At 44.3% G+C, this 20,697-nt stretch overlaps 1 long non-coding RNA gene across 5 annotated transcripts in view; it reads left to right on the top strand.

The window, feature by feature from the left end:
• The first annotated feature begins 15,382 nt into the window (after window positions 1–15,382).
• The window catches only part of LOC143284582 (uncharacterized), a 16,942-nt gene continuing 11,627 nt past the window's right edge, over window positions 15,383–20,697 (top strand). The window contains exons 1-2 of one of the 5 annotated variants that reach the window (XR_013055569.1): window positions 15,383–15,470; window positions 18,516–18,648. This is a non-coding gene — a long non-coding RNA (uncharacterized LOC143284582). Of the gene's footprint in view, window positions 15,471–18,083; window positions 18,106–18,416; window positions 18,465–18,515; window positions 18,661–20,697 lie in introns of those variants that run through there. The other 4 variants (XR_013055570.1, XR_013055571.1, XR_013055568.1 and 1 more) reach the window with 4 other exon arrangements.

The raw sequence follows: 20,697 nt of genomic DNA on the forward strand, positions 1-20,697 counted from the left end.
ACTCTCTCTCTCTCTCTCTCTCTCTCTCTCTCTCACGTCATCCCCGGCCACACACCTTGTACAATGGGAAATAGTCCATCACGCCAACTGTAGTAGTGGATGATTATTGTACCGTCTTCCTGTTCCTGGCATCTGACACACACACACACACACACACACACAAACATATACACGCACGCACGCACACACATACATACACACACACAGTTATATACATACATACTCTAACATACATACATTCATTCATACTGTCAAGAAACGATGTTTCATAAAGTTATGATTTAGGTGTGTGGCTTTTGCTTCTTTCCCATGTCAACGCACTGACGACACTGTGAGCTGCACGAGAATATGTGTGTGTTCGTTGAGTAATTTTCACGAAAACAAAGGAAAAGTAGTCGTATCTGTTCGTTATCTTAGTGCACAGTGTGATGACATCAACCGTTGTCGAAAGTCCTACGTCTCCACCTGTCAGGGTCGAGTTTTGCCAGCTGATTCGGTCAGCTTCTTCTTCTCCTCCCCTACTCCTTACCTTTTCTCCTCTGATCAGGTCTTGCATTCCAACTAGCTGTGGTACGCCAATTGGCCACGTTGCAGAGGACGACCTTCACTCCACTACAGAGGGTGCAAGGTCTACGACCTAAGGTGGACGGTGATATTCATTTGGAAGACGTCAATATAATGTGAAGCAATATGTAACCCCTTTCTTGTGGAAACACTTCCTTTAGACTAGGGATGGACAAGGAACCTGACTCTGCGAACTGAGTCTGAAATTATTTGGCCCGGTGTGGCTTGAACAACTGTGGTGCTCCAAATGAGCCTGAACAGGACTGAACATTTAAATATTTATCAGTACTCTTGTGGGATTTGATTGTGCTATCAGAGTAACTGTTGGCGTTTCTTATCTATTTATCATTTTGTTATGTTCTTTTGAAGTACATGAATGGCGTGTGTACTGTGAATTCATAAATTTAAAATAATATTCGTGCGATTCTTGTGGCAGAAATCCCTCTTGGCCAAGCCTTTGTTATGAAGTTTTTGAGAGGATGGAGATAGCTGTGATGTTGACAGTCGTTAGAGTGACAGGTGTCAGCAGGCCTTTAGAAGCCGCTAGCTGTCACTCAAAGTGAGCTTAGCGAGCAGATTTTTTGTTCCCTCAATAACGTGGGATTCGAACCACCGTAAGTTTCTTGAGCACTTAAATTGATTTAGCGGAGTGATTATTGAGAGTGTTTGAGAGAATGGTACGTGCGTATGCGGTGCATGCATAAAGTGTGGAATATGTATGAAATTGTTTAGAATTTCGTATAATTTGATTAATGATAATTGTGAAGCTATGTGTTTGCATGTTTTATGTTGTTGTGTTTGAGCATGTGTATATTTGACAGTACTGATATGGCCCTGTGCGGTCGGCTGGACAATAAGCAACAATGAACAAAACAATGTGTTTGCATCCTTTTAAGAATACATTACCTAGCTCAGTCACTGTTTCGCTATTATCGTTTGTAGATTTTAACCTGTCTCTGTGTATCCGTTGTTTCCATTTGTCTGGCACTGCGTTAACTAATGCGTTGTATTAGAAAAATAGATTGTTTACATGTTGAGACTTGCAAGTAGCAAGCGAGGGAGTGGGGAGATGGGGGTGTACCTGAAGGAGGGAGACACGATGCCCTTGTAGGACAGGGACAGCATGGAGTGCAGAGAGTCCAGGTTCTGAACGAAGGTGAACAGGTCCTGCCCCAGAGTCAGCAGCATCTTGTCATAGCCATGCTTCATGCAGTACGCTAGGAAGTTCTTGCCAAACTCAAACAGCATCGTCTCCTTGGGGAGCCCTGCACACACACACACACACACATACAAACACACCCCCACACCCCCCCACACACACAAGCACATACACACATAAGAACACACGCATATACACGCACAAGCACACACACACACACTTTAATTCGCTTGGTTTCTGTATTCGCAGGGAATGATAGATACGTCACAATTCAGTTTTTAATTCACTTGGTTTCTGTATAAAGAGGCATTGAGAGGACAGAGGGGGGGGGGGAGGAAGTGAGAGAGAGAGAGAGAGAGAGAGAGAGAGAGAGAGAGAGAGGACTGATCCACGACACACCCCTATTCAGTCTTTAATTCACTTGTTTTCTGTAAACGTAGGCAGTAAGAGGAGAGGGGGCGGGTGCGGGGGGGGGGGGGCGAGAAGAGAAGAGAGGACAGAGAGGGGAGAGGACACAGAGAGAACACAGAAAAGAGAGGACATACCGAGAACAGAGAGGAAATGGCAGAGAGAGGGGAAGACATAGATAAGTGAGGACAGAGAGAAGAGAGGACAGAGAGGGGACTAAGAGGAGAGGAAAGAGTGGGGACAGAGACACTGACACTGACACTAGTTTATTGAATAGGCCACAGCTCCTTTTAATGGGGGTTCACAGTCGACAGATACATTATTATTTACACGAGGGGAAAAAATTACAATTGTATATTTTGGACTGCATTCAAGATCTGGGATCTAAGCTTAAAGGCATAGAAAAGAAACTTCGCAAAAACAAAAATACTCTCTTCTGGAACTCTCACAAATTCCACATTATGAATTTCGTAACTGACAATATTCTGTAAATACTTAGATCTTAAGTCTTCATACTTAGGGCACTCAAACTTGAAGTGAATTTCGGTTTCAAGTGAGTTACTACAAAATGGACCATTCCAGTTTTCTTGATTCCTTGAATAATGGTATTTGTGAACATTAATTTGTGATACTCCCATCCTAAACTGAGCAAGGGTGTTACGATATGTGTTCATCCATAAAATATCCACGTATTTCTCTCTTCCAAAACAAGTCTTGTATTGTGTATATACCGAGTATCTTACACTATTTTCTAAGTGGTCATGCCAACGATAGCAAAATGAGTTGTACAGTCTTTCTTTAAGTTCTTTGAAAAATAGTCTCTCATGCCCACATCCAAACAACCACACTTGCTCAAATCCATTTTCACACAAAACATTTTGAACTTTGGTCGCCCAAGTGACAGTACCATTTTCATGCATTTTTAACAACATTTTATAAGCTCCATTTGAAAATAATTGTTCAGGCTGCTTCAGTAATCGAAACCAATATCTTATACATTAAATGACTGAATTAATCCATAATGGATACCTGCCCAGTTCACCGTATACCATATCGTTAGGAGTCTTATCTGTGAAATGCAGCAGACGTTTACAAGCATAGAGCTGAATCCTTTCTACTTGTTATATCTGTCAAATCCGGGAATTTCTGCTCCGTACAACAAAACTGGAACAACCTGCGTATCAAACAGCTTAAAAAATACATCAGCTGAATTGCAGTCTATTCTATTCAAGGTTCTAATCATTTCTATTGTACTTCTCTTTGTCCTGACTGTAAGATCTTCCAGTGCTGCAGTCCAACTGTGTCGTGTTGAAAAAGTTAGGAGTGGGGACAGAGAGGAGAGGACAGAGAGAGGAGATGACAGAGAGAAGATAGGACAGACAGACGTTTCAGTTTCAGTCTCTCAAGGAGGCGTCACTGCGTTCGGACAAATCCATGTGCGTCACACCGCATCTGCTTGGTAGATGCCTGACCAGCAGCATAACCCAACACGCTTGGTCAGGCCTACAGTGCATGCTTATATATTTGTGTACCTATCAAAGTGGATTTCTGCTACCGATTTTTTTGCCAGAAGACAACATTTTTGTTCCCATGAGTTCTTTTTCAGTGCGTCAAGCGCGTGCTGCACACGGGACTTTGGTTTATCGTCTTATCCGAATGACTACACGCTCAGTGTGATTTTCCAGTCAAACTTGGGAGAAAGGGCGTGGGAGGGATTCGAACCCACACCCTCACATAATCTCTAAATTGGCAGCTGAGCGTCTTAACCATTCTGCCACCATACAGAAGACAGGGAGAAGATAGGACAGAGAGGAGAGGACAGAGCGAAGAAAAGAGAGAGGGGATGACACAGAGATGAAAGGACAGAGATAGAAGACAGGGAGAAGAGAAGACAGAGATAGAATAGGACAGAGAGAGGACTGAGAGATCACAGAGAGAAGAGGACAGAGAGAGGACAGAGAGAGAAGTGGACATGGAGTGGACTGACAGAGAGGAAAGGACACAGGACAGAAAGTGGACAGAGAGAGGAATGACTGAGGGAAGAGAGGACAGAGAGGGAGAGGGCAATGAAAGGACACAGAGAGACTAGACAGTGAACAGAGCGAGGAAGAACAGATATAGGAAGGACAGAGAGAGGACAGAGAGAACAGAGGGAGAAGAGAATAGAGCAGAAGGCAGAGACAGCAGAGGGCATAGAGAGAGAGATAGAGAGAGGACAGAGAAAGGAATGGCAGGGAGAGGACAGAGAGAGAAAGAACAGGGATATGAAGAACACAGAGAGGACAGAGAGAGAAAGGACAGAGAGCAGAGGGAGAGGGCAGAGAGAGGAGAGGACGGAAAAGAAAGGACAGGGAGAGGACAGGGAGGGGAAGAACAGAGACAGGAAGGACAGAGAGAGGACATGACAGAGACAGAAAGGGCAGAGAGCAGAGGGAGAGAGAGGGCAAAGAGAGGAGAGGACAGGAAAGGAAGGGCAGGGAGAGGGGAAGAACAGAGATAGGAAGGACAGAGGACATGACACAGACAGAAAGGGCAGAGACAGGAAGAACAGTGAGAGCACAGGACAGAAAAGGGCAAAGAAGAGAGAAAGGAACGACAGAGAGGACAGATAGAGAGGAAGAACAGTGCATGCAGAGGACAGAGAGAGGTGGCAGAGAGAGCAGAGGGAGGGGGGCTAGACAGAGGAGAGGACAGAGATGAAGAACAGAGAAGAGGACAGAGAGAGAGAGAGAGGATGAACAGAGAGAGCAGAGGGCTGAGAGAGAGGAGAGGAGAGGACGGAGAGAGGACAGAGTGAGGAAAGGACAGAGAAAGGAAGAACAGAGAAAAGACATTAAGAGGAGGGAAAGGGAGAGGAGGGGGCAGAGGATGGAGAGGTGAGGGGACAAAGTGAGGAAAGGAAAAACAGAGAGGATAGGAAAAGGAGATGACAGGAGGGGACAAGGAGAGGGCATTAAGAGGAGAGGACAGGGAGAGGAGAGGACGGAGAGAGAAGACTGACCCAGCACACGGGCTGTGCCGTCCATCAGGCGCATGGTGGTGACGTCATCATAGACCGTGAACACATGGAAGTGAGTGTCTTCGTCCATTCCGCTGACAGACCTGTACAGTCATCACTATCTACACTATCCATATCAACAGGCTGATCAATATCTACATATCGCTATCATCAGTCTGATCAACATCTGTTGGATGTTTGTGTCAAGTGAGCTGACGGAATGACCAAGCAGAACTGATGCTGCGGTTTGTCTTTCTTTAAGCTTATTATGACTTTATGATAGGCTGTTCTAGAATTTCGATGGAGTTATTACAATACGGTTCAGGGGGTAATTTTTTGTATGCTCAGTTTTGTCTTTTGAACTGGTACGATTGCAGTAAAGAACTGAGCTAAACTTTTCTGTGTTTGTATTGGTGCGTTCGCTAGTTTGTTTTGTTTTGTTTGTTAGGGTGGAGGGGAGGGGACATGGGCAACCCCTTATGGGTTTTAACTCGCACACACACACACACACACACACACACACACACACACACACACACACACAGAGGCGCTCGCACAAGGTCACCAAGCCAATCCTAGCACCAAGCCGTAACTATCCCGAACCACCCCTACTCATCCACCTTCCTTGAAATTAATGTATATGTTACATATCGATTTCATAATTTGGTTGTAACATATATACACCCTCTACAGAGAGAGAGAGACAGAGAGACAGAGAGAGACTCAGACAGACAGACACGCAGACAGACAAAGGCAGAGAGAGCAGAAAGTGGTGTTGCAGTGTGTAGATACTGACAGAATTTCTTCCCACTTTTCCAGGCCGAACTTGCTCAGCACCAGATCTTTGACCACACAGTGTATCTGTCCGAACTGAAACAGCACAGTCAACACTAGTTTAGTGAAAGCAACAGTCTGCACTGTAGTGACAGCACAGTGAGCACTTTAGTGACAGCACAGTGCGCATTTAGTGACAGCAAAGTCAACACTTTACGACAGTACAGACAGCACTTTACTGACAGCAAGAGCCGGTACTTTGTGACACCACAGTTAGCACTTAATGACAGCATTGACAGCACTTAGCGACAGCACGTGTTATCACTTAGTGACACCACAGTCAGCTCTCAGTGACAACACAGTCAGCACTGACATCACAGTCAGCTCTTAGTGACAACACAGTCAGCTCTTAGTGACATCACAGTCAGCAATAAGTGACATTACAGTTAGCAAATAATGACACCACAGTCAGCTATTACTGACACCAGTCAACACTAAGTGACACCACAGTAGCACAAAGTGACACCACAGTCACTGACAGTGACACTACAGTCAGCTGTTAGTGACATCACAGTCAGCTCTAAGTGACACCACAGTCTGCACCAAGTGACATCACAGTCAGCTGTTAGTCTTAGTGGCACAACAGTCAGCTCTTAGTCTTAGTGACACTTGTAGCTCAGTTTTAGTGACACAGACAGCACTTAGTGACACCACAGTCAGCTGTTAGTGATACCACAGTCAGCACTTCGTGACATCACAGTCAGCTGTTAGTGACACCACAGTCAGCTGTTAGTGACACCACAGTCAGCACTTAGTGACATCACAGTCAGCTGTTAGTGATACCACAGTCAGCACTATGTGACACAACAGTCAGCTCTTAGTGACACCACAGTCAGCACTTAGTGACATCACAGTCAGCTGTTAGTGATACCACACAGTCAGCACTAAGTGACATCACAGTCAGCTCTTAGTGACATCACAGTCCGCACTTAGTGACACGACACCACATTCAGCACTACGTGACACCACAGTCACTGAACTCTACGGTAGGCGAGTGCATAGGCGCAGACATTTTGTGTGGGACTGTGTGGCTGCGCACAGACAAGCGTCACTTTGTGTGTACGTGCTTGTGATTTAGTAGATTTTATGGATCTGAATGTTAGTTTACTGATTTTATTGGCGTGATATATGTTGTGAGACGGTGCGGGCGCACAAGCGTTCATGTGTGTGTGTGTGTGTGTGTGTGTGTGTGTGTGTGTGTGTGTGTGTGTGTGCGTGTGCGCATTTTACTTATAAGCACGATTTATTTGATGGATGTTCTAATATGCTGGATGTTTTATTTATTTGTTTACATTGTTGCGCAATATGTTATTGTCTTAACGTGTGCATGTGTGTGTGTGTGTGTGTGTGTGTGTGTGTGTGTGTGTGCATTTTACATTTATATACGATCTATTTGTTGGATTTTTTTAAAAACATTATTGTACACTACCTTGTCTTTACACGTATGTGTGGGGGGGTGAGGGTGAGAGTTAAATATTTATATTTTATTTGCTGGATGTTTTCTATCGGTATACATTGCTGTGCAATACTTTACTGTCTTAATGTGTGCGCATGTGTGGGGGTGTGCGGGTGTGGGGGTGTTTTAGTCAGTTACTGAGAGTTTATATGACTTGTTTTAGTGTATTGTATGGTACATATGTTCATTTTTATGTTGGTGTCTACGACGAGCCTGTGATTGCACACGCTGATTTACGTGTGGATAGATAAAGTGTTTTTGAATTTGAATTTTTAACTTGAAAGTGACACCAGTCAGCACTAAATGACACCACAGTCAATCAGCACTTACCTTTTTTTTACATCACAGTCAGCACACAGTGACGCCACAGTCAGTACTTTTTGAGAACAGAGTCAAACAACGCTTAGTGAAAGCAGTCAGCAGTTAGTAACATCACTATCAGCAATTAGTGACATCACAGTCAGCACTTAGTGACATCGCAGTCAGCACTCAATGGTGCCGCAGTTAACGGCACTGTCAGGTCTAGTGACACTAGTCACCACCACAGTCGGCACCTAATGACAGCACAATCTGCTCTTAGTGACACCAGAGTCAGCACTTGATGGCATCGCAGTCAACGCCACAGTCAGCACACATATGCAGTCAGTACAGCCAGCACTTAAGAGACAGAACAGTTGACACCACAGTCAGTATAGCCAGCACTTAGAGACACAACAGTCAGCACTTAGTGACATCACAGTCAGCACTCAGTGACTGCAGCCTCCTGTGGGGAGGGTTCTGTCAGTAGTGTTGACAATAACATGACTGGACTTTACATCAGCTTGATCGTTTCTCTCAGCCCATGTCACTGTGAATGAATAGCTCGATCCTAACTTTCAACCCATACAGTGCCTTTCAGCCTAGTCCTTAACACTCGGCTCATAGCAGAGACTGGCACAAGCTTACAGATGGGCCAATGGCAAAGTGGGAACTGTATGATCAATGGTTTCCGCTGCAATGGGAATTTACGGCTTAATCTTTGTGATGGACTATGACTTTCAAACCTTGGAGGCAGGATTTCACTGGTTCTTAGTGCTGCACCCTTGGGTGATAGTTGGCCTTTGTGGACCATCCATCGCCGACTGTCCTAAAGTTTTCTTTGCGGAGAAAGTTGGAATGTAAATTACCGTACTTAGGCAAAACACTTTCAGCTCCAGCCCAGATAGTCGAGACAGCAGTCACCTCCTCTGCTGTTCTGGTGGTCACAGTTGCACAGAATTGACTGTGATATACCTACTTGCCACGGTGAATGAACCACTGGATTGTTACTTTCAGTCTGTGCCACAGTGAATGATGATCCTGTTATTTTTAGCCTTTGTCACAGCCCGCGTGAATGAATCGACCTCGTCATAAGTCGTTTTGCCTGAACTTGGGTAAGATTAATAACAAAATGTGAATTGACCGTGGGCATAAATATCTGTGAGACAGCAACATATCACTGCAGTAAGAAAAGCTGGGACATTTCTTTTTAAAATGAAATAAAGCATTCGCGCGGAGGTAAAATTATCAATCACCACCTTTCCCGGTTAACTCTCAAGGTGCAACAAACATTTCACACAAATATTCGATGAGATAACTAATTAACTATTTTCTCTTGAAATGTGGAAAATAAACTTTGTTTTGAACTTCGGCCGGGAGAACTGGTCAATTCTTTTTTCCCCTGCTATTCGAAGACACGCATCAAGTCACAAACTTTTTCCTAAAAAAAACAAAAAAAACCACGCAAAGATCTTTTTTTGTTTTTGACTTGTCGGTTAAAAACAACATTAAGAAACGAACCTTTCATTCGCTGCAATGTTGGCCTATCCACAACAGTTTTCGACGAGCGTTGAGAATGCAGACGACAGTTCGCTTCGTGCAAGTTTGTAGGATTTTTCTTCTTCAGTTTTTTAGATAGTTAGTTGGTTACTTGGTTGGTTGGTTGGTTAGACAGTCAGTCAGTTTAGTTTTGTTTTAGGTAGTGTAGTGTAACGTCCAAAATCCCCCCCCCCCCCCCCCCCTTCCGTAGGTCCCCCGGGGGGCTTGTCAGTGTCCTAAATCGTCTCCCAGGGGATTTCAGGAATCTGAAAAGTCCCCCCCCCCCCCCCCCCGCTGTTTCAATCCCCCCCTGACTTCAACAAAGCACCCGTCCCAAAACGTCGTGTTTTTGGGGTGTTTTTTTATCATTACGTTTGATAGAACACATGCTAGACTTCATATTCAAGGCCTAGGGTACCTAATTTGCTACGCCTGTAGATATGTGTAAACACAAACGGTGGCGAAACTGTGGAAGTATGTATGCGTATGTTTTATGTATTCGTATGTATTTCATGGGATATGGTGTGTGTGTGTGTGTGTGTGTGTGTGTGTGTGTGTGTGTGTGTGTGTGTGTGTATGTGTGTGTGTGTACGCGTTTTTGGTTGTTGTTGTTTTTTTTAATTAGCAGTTTTCTTCACAAGGGAAATGCATTTTGTCTTGTCTTTTTTGTTTCAAAGAACGCCGATAAGCTTTTATATTTCTATTTTTTTGATTTTTTAACAGATTTCTTCAAAAGCGGGTTTCTGCGGATAATGGTCTCTTGAATCTGTAAAACGACCCCCACCCCTCCGCACCGCTCCCCCTCATCTTCCCCCTCCAATGGTTCCTTGCCACCAGCTTTCTAGCCCTTTATTCGTCCACCCCTGATGCTTCACTCTCTCCCGCCTCCGTCCGCCCACACACCCATCACTACCCTAACCCTGATCATCCACACGCGTATTAGCTTCATTGTAGAGATTCCGGGCGAATGTTTATAATCTATAACCCTCCAGTACTGTATTCCATTAGGTTTAAGTTCCCCAGGTCTATACCCGTTTCATCATATATTTTTGGGTAGCGGTCAGTAGTGGCCGGTCAGCAGTGGTAAGTGATCAACGCATATGAAAAAGTACAAATATTGCGTAAGTAAAAACGCATAATGCAAAACAGACGTTAACATAACGCAAGTTGCATACTTTTGACTAGCTGTCAGAACTGGTCAATGAATCGTCAAACCAAGTAAAGAAGTCTACATTTTGCATAAACATGCCAAAATGCCCACATTCTGTAAACTTTTGTATGGTGGTCAGCAATGATCAGCAGTAGTCAATAGTGGCCGGTTAAGTCGAATTCTGTCAAGAAGTCAAGAAGTCATAATAAAACACGAACGTGCAAAACAACAAAAACACGTAATCTGACCACTTTCAACAATGAACAGCAGAAAGTCATGGTCAGCTAATTGTCAAATTCTGCCGAGAATTGTATAACCATCACTTATCAACAGGTCAGGTAGTGGTCATAAAAACTCATCAAGACATCACAATGCAAAAACGTGGCAAATAACGCAATCTGAACACTTTGGGGTTGTAGTCCACAGTTGGCAACAGTAGCCATAGACCTGGGGGAACATTGACCTGAAGGACCATTGACCTGGTGGAAGACCTACAAAATGTAAATTTGGGGGAAAGTAGAGGTGGGGGAACTTAGAGATGACCTATAGATTCCCCTTCTCATTGTTTCCGACATACTAGACCTATACATTTAATCACTTATCTATTTAGTCTTTCATTCATCCCCTTCTACCATATATTACCAGAGGATCTTCAACGCAGGTTATGACAATAGGACTACCCTGCCTTTTATTGCATCTGTAAATTTGTGGTGGACGGGAGAGGGAGCGGTGGGAGGATGGGTCAATAAAGGCTAGCCCAGAACACACCCCACCGCCATCTCTCACCCCTCTGAAGGGTAAAATTTGCATTCTGCCTTGTCAAAATAACAGGGGCAGAGGCTCATGCCAATCTGTGTGTGTATGTATATATATATATATATATATATATATATATATATATATATATATATGTGTATGTGTGTGTGTGTGTGTGTGTAAACAATGCAGAGTGGTGGCGTAGTGGTAACGAGTCCACCTAGAAAACGAAGGAATCTGAGCGCACAAGTCCGATATCTGACGCTCGCAAGTATTTTCTCCCACTCCACTAGACTTTGAGTGGTTGTCTGGACGCTAGTCACTTCGGATAAGACGATAATCCGAGGTCCCGCGGCGTGTAGCATGCACTTAACGCAAGCAAAAGAACCAATTGAAAAAAAAAAAGAAGAAACAGAAGAAAAAGTTGTCCCTGGCAAAATTATGAAGAGAAAATTCACTTTTATAGGTAAACAGAAACACGTACAGGCAGAAAGTAATGGGGGGAAAACGAGAAAAAAAGGGGGGTGCCGCTGAAATCATTCTCCTTCTGTGGTGACAAAATGTAATACAATACAATACAGTACATTACAATACAATACTACTGGTACTATTATGGCAATGACGATGATGATAATAATTATTGATAGAATAAGGGATCACCCAAACAAAGTCTGTCTACAAGATATTCAATGTCTTTTTTTTTTTTTTTTTTTTTTTTTTTTGTCTTTTTTTTTGTAGACAGTTGCTATGGAGAAGAAAGGCATGGCGTCAGGCCTACTCACCATTTTGAGGCCTCAAATACGTAGTAGTACTCAGCTGCAAATACTTGGGGTAACAACTCACATTGATAAACATTTTCCATTTCCTCTTACGCCTTGTTGGAAGATGGCTTCCAGTCCAGCTATTGTGACGTGAGGTGGTGACGTTGTTATTAGTTTTACGTCACAAAAGCTGAACAGTATTGTTACGAACAATGGCAGCAGTAATTTTTATTTATCTTTCTATTTTTTTAAGAAACAATAAATCAGAACGTTCTTCTACACCGACGCATCACGAGTTTTTAAAAGCAGTCGTCATTGGTACTACATGCAAAAGTAATCTGGAGCTTGGTGGTTGAACAGAAGTATGGTAAATAAATTTCAAAAGTTCAAAATAATTCCAGTTCCGTATTCCTAGGTAATGGAGATGTTAATCACTATGATAATTATGCTTCAACAGCAATAAAGAGAAATACCTCTCGGAGAGTGTCTGTGTTTGTTCCTTTGCAGCTTTTTTTTTTTTTTTTTTTTTTAGCCGTGTTTTAGCTGAATTACCAATATAAGCAGTATTAACTTGAAGTTGTGTACCTGTTAAATGGAGAGAGGTAGGCATATTATTGTTATTTAATACTTTCCTCTCCCAGATTTATTGTTCTTTCCGTCTGATAATTTTGGTTATTTTTTTATGTTTGGGGAGGATTTCCTGTTGGTCACTGTGAGTGTGCCATGCCAGAATGGGAAAATACATAGATTTGCAGGCTTACCATGTTGACATATATATGTATGCATGTAGGATGTACATTTCTGCAAGGTCTAAGTTTCCTCTTTATCATTATTATTATTATGAGCATTTACGCCTATCTTGAAAATAAGCCCTTGGCGTTCACAAATATAACACATACGTTAAATATATATATTTTTTAATTTAAAAAAGAGGAAAACTTGAATACATGATACCAAACATTGTTAAAAAAATTTTCATTATTCATCCACACACACACACACACACACACACACACACACACACACACACACACACACACACACACACACGAGCACACACGCAAGTCATAGCACACAATCATAAATAGTTCACAATCAAAAATGCAACCAACAAATTCTGAAACTATCAAAACTCACTCACTCACTATTAGTCATTTTAGTTCACACTGGAAAGGGATGAGCTGTTGAGAATTAATCAGGAGGGGAAAAGGTGGGTGTTCAGACTAGATTTGAAAGATTGCAGCGAATGAGTGACGGAGAGGCTGAGGAAGTTGATTCCAAACAATGGGGCTTGGTATGAAAAACTGCGTTGGCCATACGTTTTGGTTCGAGCAGGGGGGGATCCTGAGCAAGCGGATGTCAGAAGAAGAGCGGTGTGTAAGGATGAATGAAATCAGATATTGTGGACCAGAAGCCTCAATGGACTTGAAACAAAGAGAGGCAACTTTGTAAATAATTCTTTCTTGTACTGGGAGCCAGTGTGAAGCATGAAGGAGAGGAGAGACGTGATCCAATTCAGAGGAACGAAAGACAAGACGAGCAGCATGGTTCTGGTCCTCTTCTTCATCAGATTGATATCACGCTCAAAGCTACACTTTGATGGCATATACAGGATAAATAACAATGAGTTTTCTTCAACAGCTAATCAGCATCACACACAAGTTCATGTGCATGCACACAGACACAGACATTCAGAGAGAGAGAGAGATGAAACAGATGTAAATCCTGCATTCCCGATAATGTTTGTTATATAAAGTATATGAGCTGTGAAGTCATGGAAAAGACAGGAATAGGTTTAGATGTGCGAACAATTCCTTTGATTTTAGAAGATGCTGTTTATTATGTAGTACAGATGATGAAATAGAATACCGAAAATCGGTGGGGGGGTTTTATTTGTTTTTTTGTTTGTGTGTGGAGTGTTTGCTTCGTGTTTTGACGAAGCTGATCGGGGAAGATTGAAACTATGATCAGGATCTACATAATGTGGGACCGAGAACGTATCCGATCTGCCGATCACAATATTGATGAAAGTGCTGGATTTGTCGGGAGTGGTCATCTGATCCAGCAAATCTTTATGAAATCAGGCAAAGTTTGAAATGTGATAGATCTGTAGGCCTATTGTGGCCGTGAAACAATGAAATACCGATCGACAGGGGTTGCTTTCGTTAAAAAGTATGTGATGGGTATTAACACGGGCCACAACAGCTGGTATCCAGTCATTGGTGGTTGTAATCGATAGTTGTGCCGAGGATGATGATGACATCGACAATGATGATGATCATCATGACAGATTATGAGAGAGAGGTGTGTTGTTGTTTTTTCTCACCAATCAATCCGACAACCCCTGCCAGCCCCACGCACCCCCACTCACCTCCCCAACCTTTATCTCCCCATTTAGAACTTCCGGGTCTGTGTCCCGTTTTAAAGGTCCGAAAGGGAAAGAGAAAAAAACAAACTGAAGCTTGCACCTTCTCGCCCTCACTCCAGGTTACACCCCCTCCCTATCTCTATCCTCTTTTCCCCTTCCGCAGGGACACCAATTTCGTCTGAACAGCGTGATCACAATTCAGTAAACCCCGACAATTGATCTCACTTTCGCCGATTTCCTTTCGGTTTGTTTACACGGCAGAGGGAGAGAGTGGAGTATGTCTTATTACAAAGAACACAGGGGTCACAAGGAATATTATGGAGGTAGTACATGTGCAAGTAATGTAAACAAGAGAGAGAGGGGGGGGGGGGAGGAGAGCGGTAGCAAAGAGAAAGTGAGAGAGAAAGAAGTTGGTCATGTGACAAGCATGAACAGTGTTTATCTGTCGCCCCCCCCCCCCCCCCCCCCCCCCCCCCCAACACCTCCCCCCCCACTCCCCCACCTCCCCTTCCTGCTCCCCTTCATCCACATCCGTGAACACATTTCGAGTCAAAAATCCACCGAGGCAAACATGTGCTTGTTATGTTTTGTCCGTATATTCTGCGTTGCATATTCGGAATTAAAAGGCTATGCCAGTTTGATTAAAAGTTGATTTGTGTTTGTAGGCTACATTTTTTTTTTTTTTTCTGTTACTGCTGCTGTGTACATATTTCAAAAGACTGCCTCCTTTCTAGGTGAACTGTCTGGGTTTGTTCCAATGTGTGTTTTATTTGCATGTGTGCTAGCTGAATCGGCAGCTAAAGCAGCATTGACCTGAAGTTGTATACTTTGTAAATGGAGAGAATTACTGCTCTTTAATGCTGTTTAATCTTTTACTCTCCCAGCCGCCATTGTTCTTTCATTTCGTGAACAAAAAAAACAAAAGACCCCGTGGTTTAAAATCAAATACAGAAGGCGTCACGGCAAGATATGAAAATGTCTGTGCTAAATTATGCAGCCCTCCGGTCCCCATACCCTCTCCTCCCCACCTACCCCCCTCCCCAGACTCTCCACGACATACCTCTTTGTGTGTCTGAATAAAGTACGCTTTAAAAACGAATCTCTCCCTTCTGCTTGCCCCATTGTCAGTGTTGATGCGATGTGTGTGAGGTGACAGTGTCAGTCCTACAGTGTTAATGAGGTGTGTGAGGTGACAGTGTCAGTCCTACAGTGTTAATGAGGTGTGTGAGGTGACAGTGTCAATCCTACAGTGTTAATGAGGTGTGTGTGAGGTGACAGTGTCAGTCCTACAGTGTTAATGAGTTGTGTGTGTGAGGTGACAGTGTCAGTCCTACAGTGTTAATGAGGTGTGTGAGGTGACAGCGTCAGTCCTACAGTGTTAATGAGGTGTGTGTGAGGTGACAGTGTCAGTCCTACAGTGTTAATGAGGTGTGTGTGTGTGAGGTGACAGTGTCAGTCCTACAGTGTTAATGAGGTGAGTGAGGTGACAGTGTCAGTCCTACAGTGTTAATGATGTGTGTGAGGTGACAGTGTCAGTCCTACAGTGTTAATGATGTGTGTGAGGTGACAGTGTCAATCCTACAGTGTTAATGAGGTGTGTGTGAGGTGACAGTGTCAATCCTACAGTGTTAATGAGGTGTTTGAGGTGACAGTGTCAGTCCTACAGTGTTAATTATGTGTGTGTGAGGTGACAGTGTCAGTCCTACAGTGTTAATGAGGTGTGTGTGTGAGGTGACAGTGTCAGTCCTACAGTGTTAATGAGGTGAGTGAGGTGACAGTGTCAGTCCTACAGTGTTAATGATGTGTGTGAGGTGACAGTGTCAGTCCTACAGTGTTAATGAGGTGTGTGAGGTGACAGTGTCAGTCCTACAGTGTTAATGAGGTGTTTGAGGTGACAGTGTCAGTCCTACAGTGTTAATTATGTGTGTGTGAGGTGACAGTGTCAATCCTACAGTGTTAATGAGGTGTTTGAAGTGACAGTGTCAGTCCTACAGTGTAAATGAGGTGTGTGAGGTGACAATGTCAGTCCTACAGTGTTAATGAGGTGTGTGAGATGACAGTGTCCGTCCTACAGTGTTAATGAGGTGTGTGTGAGGTGACAGTGTCAGTCCTACAGTGTTAATGAGGTGTGTGAGGTGACAGTGTCAATCCTACAGTCTTTATGAGGTGTGTGAGGTGACAGTGTCAGTCCTACAGTGTTAATTAGGTGTGTGAGGTGACATTGTCAGTCCTACAGTGTTAATGAGGTTTGTGTGAGGTGACAGTGTCAATCCTACAGTGTTAATGAGGTGTGTGAGGTGACAGTGTCAGTCCTACAGTGTAAATGAGGTGTGTGAGGTGACAATGTCAGTCCTACAGTGTTAATAAGGTCTGTGAGGTGACAGTGTCAGTCCTACAGTGTTAATGAAGTGTGTGAGGTGACAGTGTCAATCCTACAGTGTAAATGAGGTGTGTGATTACAGCGTCAGCCCTACAGTGTAAATGAGGTGTGTGAGGTGACAATGTCAGTCCTACAGTGTTAATAAGGTCTGTGAGGTGACAGTGTCAGTCCTACAGTGTTAATGAAGTGTGTGAGGTGACAGTGTCAATCCTACAGTGTAAATGAGGTGTGTGATTACAGCGTCAGCCCTACAGTGTAAATGAGGTGTGTGAGGTGACAGTGTCAGTCCTACAGTGTAAATGAGGTGTGTGAGGTGACAGTGTCAGTCCTACAGTGTTAATGAGGTGTGTGTGAGGTGACAGTGTCAGTCCTACAGTGTTAATGAGGTGTGTGAGGTGACAGTGTCAGTCCTACAGTGTTAATAAGGTGTGTGAGGTGATAGTGTCAATCCTACAGTGTTAATGAGGTGTGTGAGGTGACAATGTCAGTCCTACAGTGTCAATGAGGTGTGTGTGAGATGACAGTTTCAGTCCTACAGTGTAAATGAGGTGTGTGAGGTGACAGTGTCAGTCCTACAGTGTTAATGATGTGTGTGAGGTGACAGTGTCAGTCCTACAGTGTTAATGAGGTGTGTGAGGTGACAGTGTCAGTCCTACAGTGTTAATGAGGTGTGTGAGGTGACAGTGTCAGTCCTACAGTGTTAATTAGGTGTGTGAGGTGACAGTGTCAGTCCTACAGTGTTAATGATGTGTGTGAGGTGACAGTGTCAGTCCTATAGTGTTAATGAGGTGTGTGAGGTGACAGTGTCAGTCCTACGGTGCTAATGAGGTGTGTGTGTGTGAGGTAACAGTGTCAGTCCTACAGTGTTAATGATGTGTGTGAGGTGACAGTGTCAGTCCTACAGTGTAAATGAGGTGTGTGAGGTGACAGTGTCAATCCTACATTGTAAATGAGGTGTGTGAGGTGACAGTGTCAGTCCTACAGTGTCAATGTGTGTGAGGTGACAGTGTCAATCCTACAGTGTAAATGAGGTGTGTGAGGTGACAGTGTCAATCCTACAGTGTTAATGAGGTGTGTGAGGTGACAGTGTCAGTCCTACAGTGTTAATGAGGTGTTTGAAGTGACAGTGTCAGTCCTACAGTGTTAATGAGGTCTGTGTGAGGTGACAGTGTCAGTCCTACAGTGTTAATGAGGTGTGTGAGGTGACAGTGTCAATCCTACAGTGTTAATGAGGTGTGTGAGGTGACAGTGTCAGTCCTACAGTGTAAATGAGGTGTGTGAGGTGACAGTGTCAGTCCTACAGTGTTAATGAGGTGTGTGTGAGGTGACAGTGTCAGTCCTACAGTGTTAATGAGGTGTGTGAGGTGACAGTGTCAGTCCTACAGTGTAAATGACGCGTGTGAGGTGACAGTGTCAATCCTACAGTGTTAATGAGGTGTGTGAGGTGACAGTGTCAGTCCTACAGTGTTAATGAGGTGTGTGAGGTGACAGTGTCAGTCCTACAGTGTTAATGAGGTGTGTGAGGTGACAGTGTCAGTCCTACAGTGTTAATGAGGTGTGTGTGAGGTGACAGTGTCAGTCCTACAGTGTTAATGAGGTGTGTGAGGTGACAGTGTCAGTCCTACAGTGTTAATGAGGTGTGTGAGGTGACAGTGTCAGCCCTACAGTGTTAATGAGGTGTGTGAGGTGACAGTGTCAATTCTACATTGTTTATGAGGTGTATGAGGTGACAGTGTCAGTCCCACAGTGTTAATGTGTGTGAGGTGACAGTGTCAGTCCTACAGTGTTAATGAGGTGTGTGAGGTGACAGTGTCAGTCGTACAGTGTCGATACTGTGTGCTTCAGTTGTGAGGTGACAGAAACACGTTGAAAACAGAGGACTGTCCAATCACAGTGAGGATCGCAGAGAAGATCACAGTGACAGCAACATTTCCTGGAAACAAGAGGACTGAAGTTGTAGGATTGACTGGATTTCAAGGTGGTGTGACAGGTGTGTGTGTGTGTGTGTGTGTGTGTGTGTGTGTGTGTGTGTGTGTGCATGTATCTCTGTGTGGGGGGGGGGGGAGGAGGGGGGTCCTGGGGGGGCGTATGTCTTTGTGTGTGCCTGTATGCCAGTGGGATGGAGACGCAAACATATTTATGTAGCCCCATGTATTCATCTTTAAACTGTTGCAGGTGTGTTTCTGCATCCATGTGTATTGTTCATGCGTACTTATGTTTATAGAACACAGACAACGAACAATGCAGTGACAGACAACAGACAACGACGCACACAGACAGACGACACCTACAACACATGCACAGACAACACAAACAACACACACACACACACACACACACACACACACAGACGACACAGACTTGTGCACAGACAGACGACACAGACAACACCTACACAGACAGAGGACACAGACAACACCTACACAGACAGACAACACCTACACAAACAGACGACACAGACAACACCTACACAGACAGACAACACCTACACAGACAACAGCTACACAGACGACACAGACAACACCTACACAGACAGACAACACCCACACAGACGACACAGACAATACCTACACAGACAGACAGCACCTACACACACAGACAACACCTACACAGACGACACAGACACACCTACACAGACAGACAACACATACACAGACAACACCTACATAGACGACACAGACAATACCTACACAGACAGACAGCACCTACACACACAGACAACACCTACACAGACGACACAGACAACACCTACACAGACAGACAACACGTACACAGACAACACCTACATAGACGACACAGACAACACCTACACAGACAGACAACACCTACACAGACAACAGCTACACAGACGACACAGACAACACCTACACAGACAGACAACACCCACACAGACAGACGACACAGACAACACCTACACAGACAACACCTACACAGACACACGACACCGGCAACACCTACACAATCAGACGAGACAGCAACACCTATACAGACAGACAACACCTACACAGACAGACGACACAGACAACACCTACACAGACAGACAACACCAACACAGACAGATGTGGATAGACATACAGACAGACAGACAGACGCGGTAGACGGAGAGGCGGGAGAGAAAGGGGGAGCAAGGAGGGACTGCACAAATTGATGGCCCGTTTTATTTCTCCTCTCTCTCCTCGCCAACTGTCACGGTCAGGCAACTCACAGGCTGAGAGGGGTGGGGGAATGGAGGGGGGAGGGGTGTGGCGTTTTGGGAATATATAGCTCTGAGGCCAAAGGCGCATGATTCATCTTCATCTCCTTTTTTTTTCTTCTTTTTTTTTCTTTTTTTTTCTTTTTTAAAACATTTTCAGTTGACACCTCATCTGTCCTTTTTGCCTTTCCTGGTTTTTAAGTGGGCCTTTCGTTTTGCCAACTTCTTCGCAGCCTTTTTCATTTGAAAACATGCATGCCAGACTCTTCGGCAAAATCAGCATTCGAGCATTAATGTTCAGTACTTTCCCCGCGGGTTTCAACAACTTCCTTGCAACGACTGTCAACGTACCCCCACCTCCCCCACCCCCTACCTCACACAACCCCCTCCCCCGGCCTCACTCCATGTCTCTTCTCCCAGTCCACTGCTGTCACAGTGTGGGATGACGTCAGTGGAGCTGTCACAGTGTGGGATCACGTCAGTGGACCTGTCACAGTGTGGGAACATTTGTCAAAAATTATTGAGCTGTCACTGTGTGGGATCATGTCAGTGGAGCTGTCACTGTGTGGGAGCATGTCAGTGGAGCTGTCACATTGTGGGATGACGTCAGTGGAGCTGTCACAGTATGGGATAGTGTCAGTGGAGCTATCACAGTGTGGGATCACGTCAGTGGAGCTGTCACAGTGTGGAATGACGTCAGTGGAGGTGTCACAGTGTGGGATCACGTCAGTGGAGCTGTCACAGTGTGGGAACATTTGTCAAAAATTATTGAGCTGTCACTGTGTGGGATCATGTCAGTGGAGCTGTCACTGTGTGGGAGCATGTCAGTGGAGC

The sequence above is a fragment of the Babylonia areolata genome, chromosome 8 (assembly GCF_041734735.1).
Source record: "Babylonia areolata isolate BAREFJ2019XMU chromosome 8, ASM4173473v1, whole genome shotgun sequence".
NCBI classification, from domain to species: domain Eukaryota; kingdom Metazoa; phylum Mollusca; class Gastropoda; order Neogastropoda; family Buccinidae; genus Babylonia; species Babylonia areolata.